The sequence below is a fragment of the Miniopterus schreibersii genome (assembly GCF_964146895.1).
Source record: "Miniopterus schreibersii genome assembly, chromosome: 4".
Lineage (NCBI taxonomy): Eukaryota > Metazoa > Chordata > Mammalia > Chiroptera > Miniopteridae > Miniopterus > Miniopterus schreibersii.
This window is the reverse complement of record NC_138105.1, coordinates 55,548,508-55,568,576: the sequence shown is the minus strand read 5'-3', so window position 1 is coordinate 55,568,576 and position 20,069 is coordinate 55,548,508. Positions and strand designations below refer to the sequence as shown.

Genomic DNA, 20,069 nt, shown 5'->3' with positions numbered 1-20,069 from the left:
CTCTCTGAACACTCCTTGTCAGGTGACACTGGCTTCTGTCAGCTGCCCTAAATGCAGGGCTTCCCACAAGGATCAGTCATCAATCTTTGTCTCTTGTCCACTCATCCCATGGCCCAGCTATGTCTACACCGGACATCCCTCCCAAGCTCCGGCCTCTATTTCAGATCACAGTCAAGACATTTTATGTGTATTCTCTACCTGCAGCTCAAAATCAAAATAAACATATTATCTATCACCTTTTCCCTAACATCAAAAATAAATCTATTCCTCTTTTGGTCTTTCCTATCTGAATGACATAATCATTCACCTAGTCATTCAGGCTAGGAGTTTCAGGAATCCCCTTTATCATTTCTTTCTCTTATAGTCTTAATTTCCATAACTCACAAAATCATCAAATGTATCTTCAAAATGTTCCTTGAGCCTGGCTTCTCATTTCTATTGCTATAGCTTTTTTCTCCCTCAGTTTCTGGAAACTATTGTAATAACCTTCTAATTGAATTAACAGCCTCTAGTCTCTTTCCCTGGCAATTATTTCTACTCACTGCTGCCAGACTTAATATTTTCTTTTTAAATAATTTAATTATAAAGATAATAAAATATCATTTTAAAAATTTAAACAATAGCAGAGTAGAAAGGAAAAAGTGAGTCTCCCCTTCTACTTTCCTGAACTCCTGAAAGGTTGACGTATGTCCTCCAGACATTATTCTGAAACATATGCACACAAATATGATCTGCATTATTGTCCTCACGGGTTGAGTACTTGTGTTGAAATGTCAGGTGTTTGTCTGACTCTTCATTTGTGTGACCCATTTTGATGCTTAGAAGCATTTAGAATTTTCTCTTCATCTTGATATTTAATGAAGAGCTCTGTAAGTCCTTTAACATTTATTCTGCCCAGACAAATTCTGTCTGAAGATGCCTGCATTTCTTCAGCAAAGACTAATCTTCTCCTATTATTTCTTTCAATGATTTCCTTCCCCTCCATTATCTCTGTTTTCCCCTTATGGAATTCTATTTGGCCTCACAAATCTCCCTTAAGTCTCTATCCTTTCCCCATATTTTTCATCTCTTTTTCTTTGTGATCTACATTCTAAGAAACCTCATAGAAACTTTCCTTTCTATATGAGATAATTAGCCCTCTCCTTTGATTATTCAGACTATCCACTAAAATTTTTATTTTCAAAGTTCTATTTTAAATTTCACTATGTCCTGTTCTCCCCCCACCCAAAACAACACATTTTTATTTTATCAACACTATATCTTCCTGATGTTAAATAGGAGTAAAAAAAACAACAAAACAAACCCAAACCTTCTCTTTTAAACTTTTTCTTAAGATACCTTGGCTTCTTCATGGGATCAGTTCTATTTGTTCATCCTGACAAAGAGAGAGAAGCAAAGTCCTTTTATGCTATTTATTTTCCTATAACACCTGGTGATTTTTGGTAGTTAGATCATATTTATGAATCAAGACCTAGGATGGCTGGTATAAATAATGTGTTATGTTTCCTCTGCTGTAGCAAAGATCTTATTTCCTTGTGATTTTTTTTTAATAGGAGTAGGGCCTGTGGATGGGAAGTTTCCCCCATAAGACACCCTACCCCCAACCCCATACTGTCAAGGCAGGAAAAAATTTACTCCAAGGACAGAGTGATTTTCTGTTTAACATGCCTTCAGGAGGGCAGCTGTTTCTGTCCACCTGACAGCCATCATCTTTATGAAGACAGCATTTGTATCTGCCTTGTATCTGCATTGCATTAGCATCAATCTAAGGGAGGGTTTTCCATCAGCATTCATAATTTTTTTCCTTACGTGTGATCTGGCCGTTTTGATTTATTTATAAATTTTATAGCATGAGTTTCTTAAGCCAAGTTCATTAGAACCGAGGCAGAAGATATGTGACTGGCATTACCCAGTGTCACATCCAGTCATTCACTCCTTCTGACTTAGCAGCTTTGCTCCAGATTGAAACATTGGTACTTTATCATTCCTCTGCTTTAAGACGAATTACATCCATACCTGGAGTATACACTCCTGAGATTTGAAGGCAGCCACTTGTCCATGTAATTTGTTTAAGCAAAATTATCATAAGATTCTGGGCCTAACCATGGATTTGGGATTCATCATCATCAGCTTAAAAATTATATTCGTCTTTTTAAGCAATGTTGTTTGTTACTTTAAAATGGCTTTATTACCAAATAGTGTTACAAAAATCATCACGTATCCCACAATTATACATATTCATATATTCATACATATTCATATACATATAAAATCAATAAATCTTGCTACTATAAGCAATCACTAATAATAGACTATATTATTTCCCTTTTTATCCATGCCTTGAATTAGGGATATGTGATAAGAGGGAGAATATTTTTAAAAATTATTTATAGTTTGCACAAGAATTTCTTTCATGGAGATAATTCTCTGTTGGAAATATCTAGGTGTGAGATGATTCCAAGACTACAGAGGAGGGGAATGCTGCCCTGTCTATTAGAAGAAAAATAATTTGGAACTTCTATTGCTATCCAAGAGAGAAGGGAAGGCTGAAGAAGTGGAGGTGGGTTGGGGAGAGACGTGAGAACAAGATGGGGAGAGGCAAGGACTAGGCATGGTGGTCCTTGATTGTTACGGGTGCACATGCATGTCTCCCCAGATTATTTGCCTTCTTAGCTCACATATATTGTGGGCATTCCTGATCTCTCATCTGTTTCTTTTCACACCATTTTCTGTGAAGTTCATTAGGCTCACAAATGCAAATTAAAAAATTTAAATGTGAAACTTAAAGAGATGCTGCACTTACACATCTGAGTCCACTCAGTGCAGCACAGAAGCAGCACGTACGGGAACAGGAGCCCAGAAGGCGAGGAAGGAAATGGAAGAAATCCTAGGATATATTTTGAACTTCCACAATCCATAAATTGGCAAGAGCAGGCAACAGTTATATCCCTATCTTGAGAGACAGGAAATTTCAATTACAAATAACTGTGTTGTCTGTCTCCCTCCTGCGATTCCAGGTTTCCTGAAATGATGGACCCAAGCACTGAGCCCTCTGACACCTGGCATAACTCTACCTTTGGAGAATATTCCATAAATATTCATTATATGAATAACATATTCCAAATTCATGCAATAAACATTCAATAACATGAAAGAGAAAGGGCAGAGAACCCACTTACAGTGACATATTTAGTTTAGTGAGAAGGTTGAGATTATCAGGTAAAATGCTGTACTTCCCATAGATGAGACTGAAGAATGTCAGAGGGATGGAGGAGGGCGGGTGGGTGGAGGGGGAGAGAGCAATCAAAGAATTCATAAGCATATATGCACAACCCAAGGACACGGACAATGGTGGGGAGAGGGATGGGATGGGGTGGAACGGGTCATTGGGGAGAAAAGGGGACATCTGTAATATTTTAAACAAAAAGAAAATTTAAAAAAAAAATGCTGTACTTCCAGTCTTTGAGATCTTATGAATTCTCTTTCTCTGTTGCCAGTTGCAGTGGATAAATTAGAGTTAGCTACTGTTATTCCATTTCGGTCAATTATATACATTCACTATTTTGGATTGTAAATTGTCCTGAAGGATTTATTCCAACTATCTCAGTGTGCAATAATTCCTACACAGGACCTGAGGAATACAGCGGGTTTATGAGATAAAATATTTTAAAAATGTGTACCATCTAGAGTGGGGGAAGCCTGGTTGAAAAATATAAAACTAGTTCAAAATTTACACATACTGTGAAATGAAAAGAAATGTTTGAACTAATATTTTAGGTGAAGAAGGTATATATTTTGCTTTGATGTCTTACAACATTTCGTTTCATTAATTTAATCTGGTTTGCATTCTGCAAAACAAAATGTCAATATTGAGTACTTTTGTGTATAATTATGTGATTTAAAATTACACCTGCTTTATTTGAATTTATAATAGTCTTCTACTGTCCTTTGAGACCTCCTACTAGAGAAGCTGTTGTTGAATCAGATCTTAGTTTTTGAAAATGAAATGTCTCAAAAAATTTTTTTCATAGTAAATGATTATTCCCTAGTTTTAATAAAAGAGACACAAGTTAAATGCAGCAATTTGCCAGCTTAATATTTTGGAGGGGAAAACTGGCTATGGCTTTTCCATCTGTGACTTGGATATGCAGCTCAGTGAGGGTCTGAGGAGGCCATGCCCTTCTCAACTGTGTGATGTCCTGCTCTCCTTCTTCTGGCCCTCACACCTGTGCTCACACTATGCTGTAGGTTACATGACTGAGGAAGGGAGCCAAGCTTTGAAGGGCAGAGAGCACAATTCTTTATTTTTGTCTTTTCCTTTTTAAAATTTTAATAATTTTTAATTTTTCAATTACAGTTGATGTACAATATTATATTACTTTCAGGTATACAACCCAGTGATGAGTTATTTGTATAACTTATGAAGTGCTCACCCTAATAAATCTAGTACCCACCTGGCACCACACAGTTATCAGAATATTATTCACTATATTCCCTGTGCTATATGTTACAGCCCCATGACTATTCTGTAACTACCAATTTGTACTTCTTAATCCCTTCACTTCTTTTATCCATCTCCCCAAGCCCCTTTTCATCTGGCAACCACCGAAATGTTCTCTGTACTGCTGGGCCTGTTTTAGGTCAGCTTGTTCTATTTTTTCTATTTCTTAAGATTCCACATATAAGTGAAATCATATGGTATTTGTCTTTCCCTGTCTGACTTATTTCACTCAGCACAATACCCTCTAGATCCATCCATGTTGTTGCAGATAGGGAGGTTTAAAAAAAATTTTTTTTATGGCTGAGTCATATTTCATTGTATATACATGCACCACTTCTTTACCCATTCATCTGTGATGGACACTTAGCTTCCATATCTTGCCTATTGTAAATAATGCTGCAATGAACATATGGATGTATATGCCTTTTCAATGTAGTGCTTTGGGTTTCTTCAGATAAATAGCCAGAAGTAGAATTGTTGGGTCCTTTCTTATCTCTTGTTATAGTCTTTGTTTTAAAGTCTCTTTTGTCTGAGATAACTATTGCTAGCTCAACTTTATTTTGGTTTCCATTTTCATGAAATATCTTTTTCCATTCCTTTACTTTCAGTCTGTGTGCAGAGTACAATTCTTAAAGGTACCCCTGATTCATAGGCTGGGCATGTCCTCCTTACCATTAATTTGGACCCCTCTGCCTACCTCCATTTTGACTTCTAATCCAAACTATGACCCTGTTTTACCACCCTTCTCACCCTTACCCCGTGGTATCCTGTGTCCTGGATTCTCATTAGAGTCTACTCAGTCCACGTAATAGACATGCAAAAAATGCCTGAGAATACACCTGTGGTAGTCAGTCCTCAAATAGACTAGTAAGTGAATAAAAATAATAAAAATTGTTTGAAGTCACTGAGTTTTGGACTGTTTTTTATGCATCATTTTAAAAAATGCAAAACACCACTTCAAATACATAATGTACCAATGATCCCCGATATACCACTAACCAAAGGCATGTCTTTGGGCACTTCACTTCACCTCTTTGATCCTCAGTTTTCTGCCATGTAAAGTGGTGATACTGTACAGTAATAATAGAGCTCACCCTGAAGGGCTCTCATGAGGACTGGATGAGAGAATGGATATAAGGTCCTTAGGAAAACACCAGGCATATATCATGCTCAATTAAGTGTTATTTATTATTTTTCTCACTAACAGAGAATGCATAAATAAGGAAATTCCACCAATGACATAAAATGTGTTTTCCACCTTCACATCAATGTGATTCTTTTACCAAACATCAGAACTGAAGTTGAAGTTTACTTAAAAAGCCTAAAAGCAAACAATAAGAAGTAAAAGGGAACATAGAGCTGGAAAAATAATTTCCAAGCTGGATAACTTGCCTGTGAGTAATCTGGAATTTTTCTTAACGATTTCAGGGTAAAGCATTTAGGAATTGGGCATGATGCCACATATAGGTTATAAGAATTTTGGGTCATCTCTCTACATAGATATAGGCAATCAGAAGAAGGATGCTGTAGTCTCAGATAGAAAGAGAGGATGCAGTAAATATCAGACAACACAAGGAGGGTTCCATGACAGAAGGAGATCCAAAGGTGGTGCTGGGGTATAAGTAACCCACAGCGACAATGCGTTACCTGTGGCTATAAAGCAGATTGTTACCACCCTAAGCCTGCAGCACCAAGGGAGGAAGCAGCTTCCTGAACACAGAAGAGAGTATCATGTTGAGAGAAGAACTTCATTTGATGGTTGGAGACAAGACAAACCAAGAATGAAGGTAGGGGACTAAGTATCCTGAATTCCTCTCCTTCTTTATTCTGATCTACCAGGGTTCCCTGGGGGCAGAACCCAACCAGAGCCTGAAGAAATCTGTTGTGGTCCACCTAGGTGAGCTTCCATGGGCAAGAGAGGTGGATGGAGAAGAGTGGAGAGAGGATCCATTGGGGCTCATGAAAGATAACCAGTCAGAGGATATGGGGGGGGGGCAGCAAAAGTTTCAAGAGCAAACTCATATTTAAATACTTGTATTTTCATAGCTTTAATACAATCTTGTATCAGCCTGGTCCAAAGGAATATTTGCACGTTTCTTTTCTGATCCATTAAGAAAACTTTGTGAAGGCATAGGGAACCCAAAGGAGGTACTGTCTTCATTTCCTTCCATGCCTATACTGTTAAGTCATAAGGAAGCCACCCGTGAACATTACTCTTTTCAGCAATGACTCAAGTCACCTTAGGATTGTTGTCGCATAAATGTGGTGAGCAAACAACTATTTCCTTATAAACAGCTGAGACAAATTCCACAACTGGTCAGCAAAGCAAGAGACTCTTGCATGTTAACTTATTTTCCCTGGAGATCTAATTTGGTGTATGGCTGTGGTGATGGTCTCTAGCACTCAACTATCTCTAGCTCTGCCTTTTCTCATTTCTTCTTGGAACAGTTTCTGAGGCCATCTGCTTCTAATCCTTCACCTGGCCTCTTTCTGATTCTCTGTTTTGAGCCTTCATTTGCCTCTCTGTAATTTTTTAACCCCTGACTTCAAGCATTTGGTTGACTAAACATAGCCATGAAGGTGAGGGTTTGAGAAATATTCTACATGCCAAGAGCTTCGGATAATATCTAATACTTGTCACCCATCATCCCGTGGGCATTAAGCAGAGGTCATTAGTACAGGTATGGCATTATGTTGGAATGCTAAAAGGCAAACTAAGTTGTGTTTCTATAAGTCCATCTGAAGGGTAAGCAGGCTTCCTAGATGAAAGTGAGGCAAGAGGGCAAAAGATAGCACTCAGTGTGGTGAGTGAAAAAGAACTGATCCTCAATGTGGATATGAGTGAGAGAGATGAACCCAACTCATCTTTCAGTTTGGATCATAATTTACTCTTAATCCATGGGTGCGAGAAAATTTAACATTTCAACCAGAGCAAACTAATGAAAGACAGGTTTTGGCTGGGTTTGATCTTTTCCTGATTTGTCAAAATCTGAAAGCCAGACAACCATCAAAAGGAGAAGAGAAGAAACACATGTGTGACAGTGGAGAACTTGAGGAAGACCCCATGGAGTCAAGAATCTGCTGAGACCACATAGTACATTCTGAATTGTAGGTAGCTAAGAGCTAGTCTTATGTTCTGAGAAAAACATGGCTTTGTGAGCTCATGAGGTGTGAGTGGGAAGCTGACCTTTGTGCTGGAAGACAACAGGTTTTTTTCTAGTTCTTGTTTGAAGACACACCTTTAAACTCCAAAGAGCTAAAGCCATTTTACAGACCATATTAGATGAATAAATGTTAAAATTTTAAGATTTACATATGTGGAATATAATGAACAAAATAAACTGATGAACAAAATAGATCCAGAGACTTAGAAGCATGGAACAGACTGATGAATCTCAGAGGGAAGGTGGGGGTGGGTGGGTGGGGAGAGATTAACCAAAGAACTTATATGCATAAATGCATAACCCATGGACACAGACAATAGTATCAGGAAGGCTTGGGGGGAGGGCGGATGCAGGGTGAAGGGGATCAATGGGGGGAAAAAGGGGGACATGTGTAATACTTTCAACAATAAAGATAAATTTAAAAAAGATTTTAAGATTTACACATGAAAGGGACAAGGTCAATATGAAATTTTAAATTACCCAAAGCAATATAGCGATTTAGCACAATCTCATCAAAATTCTAATGCCATTTTTGTAAAGAAATAGGAAAAAAATCATTAGATTTAGATTTGTATGAAATTGCAAAAGACCATGAATAGCAAAGCAATCCAGAGAAAAAATAATGAAGCCAGAGGTACCACACTACCTGACTTCAAAGTGTACTACAGTGCTACGATAACCAAAACAGCAGGATATTGGCAGAAAAACAGACACACAGACCAATGGAACAGACGTGAGAGCCCACAAATAAAAACACATGTATATGGGCAAATAATTTTTGACAAAGGAGCCAAAAACACAATGGATAAAAGAAAGCCTCTTCAATAGATGGTGCTGGGAAAATTGGAAAGCCACATGCAAAAGAATGAAACTAGATCACAATTTGTTCCCATGTATAAAAATTAACTCAAAATGGATCAAAGACCTAAATATAAGATCTGAAACAAAAAATTACATAGAAGAAAACATAGGTACTAAACTTATGGACCTTGGTCTTAGAGAAGATTTTATGAATCTGACCCCAAAGGCAAAGGAAGTAAAGGCAAAAATAAATGAATGGGACTATATCAAACTGAAAAGCTTCTACACAGCAAAATAAACCACCAACCATACAAAAAAGTAATCAACCAAATGGGAGATGATATTTGCAAACAATAGCTCCAACAAGGCATTAATATCCAAAATATATAAATAACTCATTCAACTCAACACCAAACAAACAATCCAATTAAAAAATGGGCAGAGGACCTAAACAGACACTTCTCCCAAGACATACAAAAGGCCAACAGATATATAAAAAGATGTTCAACTTCACTAGTTATTAGGCAAATACAAATCAAAGTTACAATGAGATACCACTTCACACCTGTTAGAATGGCTATTATCAACAAGACAAGTAATAACAAGTGTTGGAGAGGTTGTGGAGAAAAAAGAGCCCTCATTCACTGCTAATGAATGTAAACTGGTACAGCCACTATGGAAAACAGTATGGCAGTTCCTCAAAAAATTAAGAATAGAGTTATCCTATGACCCAGCAATCCTTCTTCTGGGTATCTATCTGAACAACTTGAAAACATTTATTTGCAAAGATATATGCACCCCTATGTTCATTGCAGTATTATTCATGCTGGCCAAGACATGGAAACAACCGATGTGTCCTTTGATAGATGATTGAATAAAGAAGATGTGGTACATATATATAATGGAATACTGCTCAGCCATAAGAAAAAAAGAAATACTGCCATTTGCAAAAACATGGATTGATGTTGAGGAGAGTACACTAAGTGAAATAAGTCAATAAGAAAAAGCTAAGAACCATATGATTTCACTCATTTGTGGGATATAAAACTGAAACTCATAAACACAGACAACAGTGTGGTGGTTACCAGAAGGAAGGGGGTGGGGGACTGTAGTAAAGGAAGCCAAATATATGGTGATGGAAGATGATTTGACTTTGGGGGGTGGGCACACAATGCAATATACAGATCACGTATCATAGAAATGCATGCTTGAAACCTATATGATCTTATTAACCAGTGTCACCCCAATAAATTTAATTAACAAAAAGAGAAAAATAAATTGGCAATGTAAGTATTATAGGTATATATTATATATTATACAGTGGTAGTAAAGTTACTTTGATTTGGAGTAGGATAGGCACATCTTATTAATGGATTCATCATTCTACCTTCATGGCCTGTTAGAAATTGAAAAAAAACAAAACAAAACAATCCAAACACACAACATTTCTTGTACTAAAGTGATTTACTGTTGGTTTTCTGTGGAATTTCAGTTGTTTAAACTAAAAGTGATGGCATCTCTAACTTGAGGTAGCATATTGGCATGCTGCAGCAACAAATAGTAAAAACAAACGGGGTCTTTAAATCGTATGCTCTAGAAACCTCCAATTAATTTTTTTTATCTCTAATATTAAAACCTGGGATACAAACGAGTTGGTCAAGATATTTGTGGAAAGGAGCATGTACTATTAGGCAGCACCTATTTCCTCTAAATGGAACTAACCCCAACCTGAGGTAAGATGTCGTTTTTGTTGAGCACCCCCTGCCCTGACTACACATGTAACACCTGCCTCCCTACCTTCATCACACAGCATGGCTCCTGCTGAGTGTTAGTGACGCTGGGCTGAGGAATATCTGTTATTTTGATGTGCACATGGGCTTTTAATGCAATAATGACACTCATCCTAGATATCGTCCAAAAGTCAATTTGATTTCTTCAATACTAATACTTCCCTCTTAAATAGCTGCTTTTTCAAAGTTAAAATACTTTATTCTGTAAAAGCCAACCTTCCTGTATTGTATTTTATAATGGCCTTTTGTAGAAAAGGTCTATCAGAAATTGATTGAACTAACATGTTGTTGGTGTTGCTGGGCCCGCTCCCCCTTTCTTTCAGGCAGCACGGGTTTTGCCCGTGTTCTTGGAGTATGGAATGATCGCATGTATCAGGATTCTGGCCAACATATGACAACACATTCTTAATTAAAATGCTGGCCACCAAACATAAAAATTAAATGGTACCATACTAGATCACAAATCATATCTATTATGTTCTGCTTGGGATTACGGCTCTGTTTACGAGAGAAAGAAAGAGACCTGGCTAAGTGGCTTTGATAGTGGAAGTTGCAGTCCATGCCCTCACAAGCCACATCAAAGGAGATCGTTCCTGCTAATAAAGATGCTGGCTCTCCCTCACATCAACACGGCAGAGTGGGCTGGGCGTGTGCGCAGTGCAAGGTTTTCTCACACGGGCCAGTAAATCATTGAGCATGGCTCTTTTCTTTTCCAGATTTTCCTAACATTGCATGGGGCAATGGAAGGAAGTCATTCGTGGGCATTTTGCTTTTAGAGAAATACGACTACTGCCTTAGGTGTTTGTAAGGGTAAGCTGGGGATCACCCTAATTTTCTGTTGGAGCACCATTCTGTAAGAAAGCCTGTGCACCCCACTTGGTTTTGTTTGGCAGTATAGTGTAGTGGACAATTGGGCAATTTTCCTAAACAATTCATGCCTTAGTTCCTTTTTTAAAAACAAATGGAGACAATAATACTCCATTTATTGACTCTAACATGCCACTGACTACATAACACCATTTTTTAAATAAATATGGTTTTATTTATTGATTTTATTTTTAGAGAGAGAGAAGAAGGGAGAGGGGTAGAGAGATAGAAGCAAAGATGAGAAAGAAACATGGATCAGCTGCCTCCTGCACGCCCCCTACTGGGGATTGAGCCTGCAACCTGAACATGTGCCCTGACGGGGAATCGAACCAGCACCTCTTGGTGCATGGGTCGACGCTCAACCATTGAGCCACACTGGCCCAGCATGACACCATTTTTTAATGAACCATTAAGAAAGAAAAAACAGCATGTAGTACCAATAGTGTAATAACTCAACCAAAATGACAAAATAAACAGTTCTGACCAAATCTGGATGTGCACAGGCAATGAAAACCACATCATGACAGTGGTCTGACAGCGACTGTAAAATGCTCTTTACTAAAGGGTGAACTCTTAGAATCCAAGAAATATGGTAGGATCTACCTCTAGGAATAAGTGAGTTTATAAATGGAAACATCTTTGAAGAATGTCTGGCACATGCTAAGTACTCAAGAAATGGTGGCTATTAATATTATTATATCTATCATTACTAGGAGAATGACAATAACTTTCCCCAGATTTTAACTTCCGTAGCTCTGTAAGAAAAATAAAGAGGAATTATTTTAACTGATGACTTTAGAATAATCAGCTCAGGGTTGAGAAGAAAGGAAGTGACATTTTAGCATAAACTTCCTACAGGTTAGTTATATGTATAATTCTGCTCCATGACTGCACAGACATACTGCTACAGTTAAGTTTCTGGTGTCAACTGTCAAAGTCTCTTCATTAGGGGATGACAAGGCCCCTAGACAAGTGTGACTAGGCCTAGCTGAGCTCTTACACTTGATCAAGCCTCTTATTTGTGACTAATACTTCAGTAGCAGTATTGCTCTAGAAAGCTTGCTGGTTCGGTCCACTTGGGCCCCTTCACCAAAACCAAGTTCGGATAATGATGTGGAAAATTCTCAGTCTCCGTCCTTTGGTTCAAAATCCAAAACTGAAACTGCAACGTTTCCGCCTCATCTCCCTAGACCCCAACTACACTTATATATCGCCCTCTCTGTGCATAAGCACAGTGGGAACATTCTCTGCTAGTGCAATTGATCTGTGACACCTTCTTTCATGGTAAAAATGATTTTGAAGATCTCTTTGCCAATTATCTGCAAATGTGGTTTTTCTTCCTCCCTCCTTCCTTCCTTCCTTCCTTCCTTCCTTCCTTCCTTCCTTCCTTCCTTCCTTCCTTCCTTCCTTCCTTCCTTCCTCTCTACTTCTCTTTCCCTTTCTCTTCCACCTTCCTTCTCTCCCCACCTCCTTTTCCTTCCTTGAAAATTCTTCTCTATTATTTGGAAATCCTTTCCCCTATACTTGTTTTCCCTTTTTCCATTAGAAAATACCTCTCCAATTCCAGCAACCAAGGCTAAGAGCCGTCGCCTTAGGAAAAAAAATCCTTATTCCTTAGTGTACTTTTATTTGAGTTTCCTGGCCCACATGTGGATTGTATAACCAGTGATTGGAAACCGTTCCTGTGGCCTAATTTACCACATGCTGTTGTACGGAACCAGACTTCGCTGTTAGAACTCATAACCAAGAGGGCAAAGTTTCCACTTGCAATTAGCAATCTTTCTTCCAGGAAAGGCTTTGATTGGGTTTCCGCTAGCGGTGCTCAGGTGGCTAGCAGTTTACTCCTATTCCAGCAGATATTAAATATGACACTATTTCTTGGCTCAAATGAAAATTAAACAGGAAAAAATAATTTCTATTGCTACACATCATTTGAATACACCAACTGTGGGAACTTTCTGCATCTTGGTCAGCATGGTAAGCTGTATCAGATTTCAGACTTATAATTGTACTGGGTACAGAGGTATTATAAAGTAACTCCTTGTAACCACCAAAAGAATTCAACGTCTAAGTGGAGTTCCTAAATTGCTGTAATTATGCCTAAACACATTCAGTGATCCGTAATGCGGTACTGCCCCAAGGCAAATGAAGAAACATGTTAAGAAGTACTTAAAAGTAACTAACTCAACAGAAAAGATTTGTGACATTGAGTAGTTTTGACTGTGAAAGTATCTGAAACTTCAGAGTCAAATTCTTTCAAAACAACTGGTTCACAGTAGTTTGCATAACAATAAATTAAACTTGCAAAAAGCATATTATTTTCCTTCTGAGAGCTTAGCTGTTTGATATAATACTTAGGAAGAAAATACAAATCAAAGCCAGTTTAATCTAGCTGAGGGGAAAGCCTGCATTTGTTACTTAAATTATTTTTAGTTTTCTTCCTGCTGTAATTATTAGAATACAAACCCAGGGAGTGGCTAAAGTGTTGGGGAATCACTTTTTTTTCCCCAATTGTTCAAAGTATTGCAGATGTCCCCATTTTCCCCTATTGACCCCTTCCACTCTGTACCTGCCCCCACCTCCCCACCCCCCAGGCCTCCACCACACTATTGTCTGTGTCCCTGGGTTATGCACACATGCATATAAATTCTCTGGTTAATCTCTCCCCACCCACCCACCCACCCCCACCTTCCCACTGAGATTCATCAGTCTGTCCCATGCCTCTGTGTCACTGAATCTATTTTGTTCATCAGTTTGTTATGGCTTTAGCAAATATTTGACAAAGAACCACCAAGTAAACTCAGGAAAAATGCTAAACCATTTAAAAAGCAACAAGGAAACAAGAATCAAAGAGATTTGATTTTTTGGAAGGCTTTTTAAATTGACTGTAATCCACCTTCACAGTTTTGAGGTTTAGAAAGAGAAGATGGGGAGATAATTAGTCGTAGGTGGGAGGGGCAGAGATGGAAAGGAATGACTTTTCTTTGGCTTCGATCCCATCCCCTGCAGTGAAGGAACAGAGAGCCAAGTGAGGTAAAAGTTTCTAGAGAATGACAATAGACAGAAACAAGGGGAAAGTATCCCACTATATTCCATGGCAGCCACGACTTTGACCTCGAGATACAAATGAAGGACTCACTGTCCAAATAGGGTCAGAAACACCATTTAAGATATATTGTGTTCTTTATAGATTTTTTTGGTTAGCCTATAATGTTGAAGTGTGCTCTTTCGATAAGCTCTATACCATTGTGAATTTTTAGCAACACAAAAGAGAATTGTAGGATGTAGGTTTTCAAGAAAGGAAACAGATTCAAAGGTGTTTGAGAAGGTAGGGTGTAGGGAGTTTATACCAAATTGATGACAATAAACAATAAAGTGAACACTTTATAATAGTATCTTAATATTTGGGTAAAAATGTAAATTGGTGCAGCTACTATGGAACTCAGTATGAAGTTTCCTCAAAAAATTAAAAATAGGACTACCATATGATCCAGCAATCCCACTTCTGGTTATACATCCAAAGGAAATGAAATCGCTCTCTCAAAGAGACCTATTTTCTTTTTGATGAATGTTTAGGTTCTTTCCAGGTTTTTTGAAACAATGCTATGAACATTCTTATACATGTACCCTTGTACACATGAACAAAAATTTCTTCCAGGTATATACCTAGGAGTGGAAGTTATTCATTTATTTATTCAATGAATATTTATGGAGCACCTATTACACTCCAGGCATCATTCTAGGCCTAGGGGACACAACAGTAAGAATCCCATGGAAATCCTTATACTCAAGGAATTTATATTCTACCGAGGGAGTCAGACAATACCAAAAAAAATCAAACAAGTAGAATATAGTATGTATCAGGTAAATTCTATGGAGAAAAACAAAGCCGGAGAGTGGAATGGACAGTGGAGTGGGCAGGACCTGTTCTTTTACACAGGGTGGTTATGGAAGGCTATACTCTGAAGGTGACATTTAAGGAGGGACGTGAAGGAGATGAAGAATCCGATCCTGCATCTATTCAGGGGAAGAACATTCCAAGTAGGGGAAAGAGCAAGTGCATGAGCCCAGAGACAGGAGCACGCCTGGCATGTTGGAGCACAGCAAGGCCACCATTGTGGCTGGAGCGGACGAACAGGGGTGAGCGAGTAGTAGGAAATGAAGTCAGAGAGATGGGCCTTAGCAATGCCTCTAAGGACTATAGATTTTACTCTGAGATGAGAAGGCACTGGGTAGCTTTGCACTGTGTTCTGATCACAATTGCATGAAAAAGAATCGTGCCGGGGTGCTATATAGACTGTGATGAGCAAGGATGGAAACAAGGAGACAGATGAGGAAGGAATGCAAATGTCCAAGAGAAAGATCACAGTGGCTTGGACCAGAGCCTCATTAGTGGAGGTGGTGAGAAGTGGTCTGATTCTGGATATATCAGAGGTAGAGCCACATGGATTAGCTGGATGGATTGGATGATGTGAGGTGTGAGAAAAGGAGGAGTTGAAGATGATTCCAGGGTTTTTTTCCTTGAACAGTTGGAAGCTGGATGGAGGACTGTCATTTGTTGACATGGGTAAGACTTAGAAAGAGAAGGTTATTGGAGAAGAGGAGAATCAGAAGTTCAGTTTTAGATATATTAAATCTGATATATCTGTTTGATATTCAAGTAGGCAATTGGGTATTACCTGAAAGTTTAGGAGATGTACATCTTTAACTTTATTGTGTATTACAAAATTGTTCCCCAAATTGTTTGTACCTATTTACATTTCATGTGCAATAACAACATTTGTATTGTCAATTTTCACATTGGTAATCTAATAGAACTATCTGGTATCTCATTGTTGACAATATTATTTAACAAAACAAAACTCCTGGGCTGAGCCACCCAATTCTTAGTGTTACAAGCACTGCATGTGCACTCATAACCTACTAGCTGGTGGCACTATTATTACATTTTCCTAAACCAAAGGGCAATAAGTGGGATATTCCACATATCCTTAGTAAGAGAAGTGAATCGGCAACCTGCTTATATTTCTATTTTCTTTTGGGGAGGTGGAATTTTCTACAGACAGCATTGCAGTTTTGATACGGCTAATCATTTTGCTTTGGCTTTTGGTGAAAGATCAAAGTCTCACTAACGTTAACTAATTGGAGGCATTGGAGATGCCAAGTTTTGATTATAAAAAGAAAGAATTTAATTGCTTTTAATTATATACATTAATTGAAACTTCCCTAGGCTAATAATGATGACTTAATAGGCATGTTACAATTAGATATGAATAATTATACTTAGAATATTAAACATCCTTGGACTATATTGCTGGATTCCATTTTTACTGCAAAGAATGGGTGTTTTTTTCTTTTTTTTTTTTAAAAAAAATATGTTTTTATTGATTTCAGAGAGAGGAGGGGAGAGGGAGAGAGATAGAAACATCAATGATGAGAGAGAGTTATTGATCAGCTGAATGCTGCACATCCCCCACTGGGGATTAATCCCAAAACCTGGGCATGTGCCCTGACTGGGAATCGAACCATGACCTCCTGGTTCATAGGTCAATGTTGAACCACTGAGTCAAGCCGGCCAGCCAGGAAATTCTGACTATTAAAAATTTAATGTAATAATTCAAATTGTCAACAAATAATTTGCATATAATTTGAGTAGTGTCTAAATTGTATGTAACTGAGTATTATCTAAATTGTATATGACTTCACTTATTACACATAAGCTTTCCTCCATCAACTTTTCTCTCTTTGGTTGAGTTTTTGTTGGAACTGTGCAAGAATAGGGGAGGAATATAGAACTTTTTCATTCCTATTTATGGTGACAACTGGTATATTGTACCAGTTATACGTTTGTGGGAAGGAGTAGTGAGTATACATAAAGTAGAAATGTCTTGAAATTACTGGCCTGGCTTTGATACTACTGTTCCCATCAATCCTTCCTTTAGCTGGGGCTACTTCATCTACATCTGTAAGTTTCACTATATCCAGGTTCCCAGGCCAAATGCTTTCTATTTAGGCCAAATTTAAGAAGCTCCAATCCAGCAGCATAGTAGCCCAGCCTTGTCAGTCCAGCAATTTGTTTCCCTGTTCGGAACCCAGCACAAGTTTAGTCACTAAAGTCCTACCTCATGTAATCATGTCCAAGTCTCTACTTCCTGCTCTGTCCTTTTGTCCTTGTGAAGCAGTAAGTAGCCTTGCCTTTTCCTAACCTAAGTTCTTAAAAGGTAGAATTTTCTCCCTGTGCTCCAGTCCCCTGTATCTGGAACCTGATACCTGCTTCCATATTTTTCTGTGGTACATTACTTTTAAGTAAGTCGGGATCTTACCATTGGCAACTGTACCACATCCCACTCACCTCCTGTACAGCTAGCTGCCAACTCCTCGACACTGAATGTCCCTACACTTACCAGCTGGTGTCTGCTGGGCCTCTGCTTATAGAGGCCTCTCCCCACAAGTTCTGTCACCTGCTTCTGGACCTATGTAGGTGGCCTACCAATCAATAGGTCCACCTAATCTCTGCTTCTGAGTCCCCTGGACTCGTCAGTATGAGTCAAGTTCTAAAATGTCCCAGTGCAGGGAACTCTTTATTAAAGGTTTTCTTTCTTATATAAAATTTCCCTAAAAGACTATTTTCTCTTTAGACTGTCATATGTCTCATGTGGAAAAGGAGCTCAGTGAATGTTCTTATACATTTGGTACACTTACCAATCCATGGCAGAGTGGACCAAAATCTTTTTTTAAAAAAATATATCTTTATTGATTTCAGAGAGGGAAAGGGAGAGGGGGAGAGATAGAAACATCAATGATGAGAGAGAGTCATTGATCGGCTGCCTCCTGCACCCATCCCCTACCGGGGGTCCAGCCCGAAACCCAGGCATGTGCCCTGACTGGGAGGGAATCAGACTTCAATCTCCTGGATCATGGGTTAATGCTCTACTGCTGAGCCAAGCCAGCCAGGCAAGGACCAGGATCTTTAGAACAGAAATTAACAGAATCCAATACCCATTTACTTTGCCCCTCAAAAAAACAAACAAAATTAACCCAAACCCCCCCTCCCCCCCAAAATCCAAAATAAAAAAGATACAAAAATGACCAGGTAACTATGGTCATTTAAACAATGGAGCATTCTCATCAAAGACTTAATTACTCAAGAAGGCCACAACTTGTGATGACTTATGAACATTGCTAATGGGCTTTGGTGAACAGAGAGATGACCAGAGAAAAGTTGTTAATAATTCTGTAGCTATTAATTAAATTAACACCTCCCTGTTTCCATAAAGAAAAAGAGGCAGAAGCATGAATTTGGTGGCCCCACAAATTACCAAATGGTTAAGTGAACTTTGGTTCAGTTGAATTAATTATTTGATGTTAAATAGATTTTTGTCAGTTTTGAAGGGGTATGGTATACTTACTTGCCACAGTAATACATTTAGAAGGGGCCTATTTTGCAGGTAAATGTAAGTGGAGCCCTATGTAGTTTGATAACCTGTGGAACTGTTTGAGTAACATGTGACTATATTTCTAATGAAGAATGATTTGTTTCCAAGATTAATGGGTTTAAAAAAATTTAAATAGAATCCAAAAGAAAGACTCAATTTTATTTCTATTATAGGCAAAACTACAAGAAAAAGTATTTATGGAAAAGATAGCTATTAAGATGACAGAATTTAGGATGCTATATTTAATTGAATAAACCCATTAAGAAGTTTATTACTGCCCCCTGCTGTCAGTTTCTAAAAGAAATATAGTAAAATTACTGTATAAACTGACTTAAGGTGAATTAGTTGAATGAATTGGTTGGGAAAAAAATTCCCTGCCTCTAATTACACCACTTTTTAGTCAGTAATGCTAATGCTTACTCCATGCTTATGAACAATGATTCGTCCAACTAAAAAAACCAACTCTAGCAAAGTGTGTGTTAATGGATATAAGGTGATGGGTAAAGTTTGTGAAATTCTGTATTAATAAAAAGTACCAGTGTTTTGTAGCCAATGATGTACTTTATCATTTCTCCAAATTTCATAATTTTGAATTTGCTCTTTTATATCTACATAATTTAGGTAAAACATGTTTCATTAATAAAAGCAAAACTTTCTAAATGAACGGCTTGTTTTTTTAATAGTATAATCCTGACTTGAAATGTTATTTTCATTTTGGCATATGAAATTAAAACCTGAAGAAGAAGAATAATAGGTGATGCTGATGTAGCAGTCACTAGGCACAAGGCCTTGTTTTACTCTTTCACATGTTATTTTATTTAGTCTTCATAAAGTAGAACGAGGGCAGTATCATTATGATTTCCATTTCACAGGTGAAGAAACTGGGTCACAGAGTAACTTGCCTACTTGGTACAAAGGTGGGGCCGTGACGGGAAACCCTGCAGTCTGACTCCAGGGTCCCTGCTCTTAACCTTTGGCACAGAAAGTATAAACTCTGCAATTAAGGAGGAAGAATCTATAGAAATTGTAACGGCCATGGTGATGTGTTTGTTGACTCCAACTAAGTACACACTCATGTCATTGTTACTCTTTGGCTCCCCATGCCCGTGGCTGCGGCCGGTGCCTGAGTGGCAGACCTGTAGCGCTCCCACTTGGGTTGACTTTTGGTAGGAAAGTCCGCGCCCTTTGGCTGCTCAGCGTGGGAGGCTTGTGGGTGTGCTTACCTTCGGTGACTATGCGCCGAGTGCGCCCGGGCCTTAGACCAAATTATCTATCTGGTGGCCATCCTTGTGGTTGGCCTGGGCACACCTGTGCCTTTCGTCCGTGTGCTGCCAGGCAGCTTCTAGTTTTAGCCACGCTTTCAGCCGCCTTCAGCAACTCATATTCAAATTAGGCACACACTTTTCACAGTACTTTGAATAACTCAGTTGCGCATTTTAAGTTTCCCTGGCTGTTATTAATTCCGGAGTCCACCATAACAACCTGTTTGCACTCCTCTGTGCCTGTCTGG

The 20,069-nt window shown here is 38.4% G+C and overlaps 1 protein-coding gene across 1 annotated transcript in view; it reads right to left on the bottom strand.

Moving 5' to 3' along the window:
• The window catches only part of PALLD (palladin, cytoskeletal associated protein), a 345,943-nt gene that overhangs the window by 310,130 nt on the left and 15,744 nt on the right, over positions 1-20,069 (bottom strand). The window lies entirely within an intron of this gene.